We start from the raw sequence: 1008 nt of genomic DNA, 5'->3' as shown, positions 1-1008 counted from the left end.
CCTTGCACTTGCCAGGGAAGCACTTAGTCCACTGAGCCATCTCCCCAGCCCCTAAATAAATGATTTTTAAAAATGCATCTGAACTCTTTCTCCCACAGATTAGTTCAAACATGGAACAATTTCTGCTCATAAAGCTGCTGCTGTGGTGAAGAGTTTGCAGCAATGGTGTCCCTAATCTAATAGTTCTTTCCTACAAAGATGTGGACAGGAGTGATACACTGTGCAGGTCTGGTTCTTTCTGAGGATGAGATTGATCAGTTGGAAATTTTTCTTTGTAGTTCTTTTTTCTGAAGCTCTGCTGGTTAACAAGAAGTTCTATCTGCTGTGAATAGGTTCATCCATAGATTCTACCTTATGTAACAGCCCACCCAGAACTCTAGGTCATTCATGCTACCTACAAGTTGAAGGACATGATTGGGATAGCTCCCATGGAGAGGACAGATAAAATCTTTCAGCTGGATATTTATGTAAACCACAGTGACACAGTCCTTTTGGGAAGATCCTCTTTTCCTCTCTGCTGTTCACTGTTACTGAGGAGTGTTCTAAATAAACAGCTGTACAGGTGGTCCAAAATAGTAGTGAGGAAATTCAATTGAAATGCAACAGTCTTGTCATTTTCCAGACATAGTCAATAAGCTGAAGAAAATACAGGCAATCTGTCTCCATCTGCATATCTGCATGGTTCTTGTCTCCAAAGCCAACACTTAGTTGAAGTCAGTGTTCAAGGCTAAAGCTTCAGACAGTTTGATAGTATCCATCCAATATGAGCTAGCTGTTAGCTGAGCTGTATGACCCCAACACTCGCTGCAATGCACCAGCACAGAAGTCTTCCTTGGCTCTACCTTGTCAGCACCCTAGCAGCCCCCGCAAGAATAAACTCAGTATGTTCTAGCCAGTGTGTAGATTCCAAGTTAGCCAATGAGTTTCCTCAATATCTGGGTTCATAGTCTCCATGAGTTTTTGAGTGACTCTTTTTTAAAAAATTTTATTTATTTGTGTGTGTGTGTG

The 1008-nt window shown here is 41.5% G+C and overlaps 1 pseudogene; it reads right to left on the bottom strand.

Annotated features, from left to right (window-relative positions):
* Positions 1-176: 176 nt before the first annotated feature.
* The window catches only part of LOC105742075, a 3661-nt pseudogene continuing 2829 nt past the window's right edge, over positions 177-1008 (bottom strand).

This window comes from Octodon degus, unplaced genomic scaffold (genome assembly GCF_000260255.1).
Source record: "Octodon degus isolate 3935 unplaced genomic scaffold, OctDeg1.0 scaffold00035, whole genome shotgun sequence".
Classification (NCBI taxonomy): Eukaryota; Metazoa; Chordata; class Mammalia; order Rodentia; family Octodontidae; genus Octodon; species Octodon degus.
Note: the sequence above shows the minus strand (reverse complement) of the source record. Positions and strands in the feature narration are given on the sequence as shown.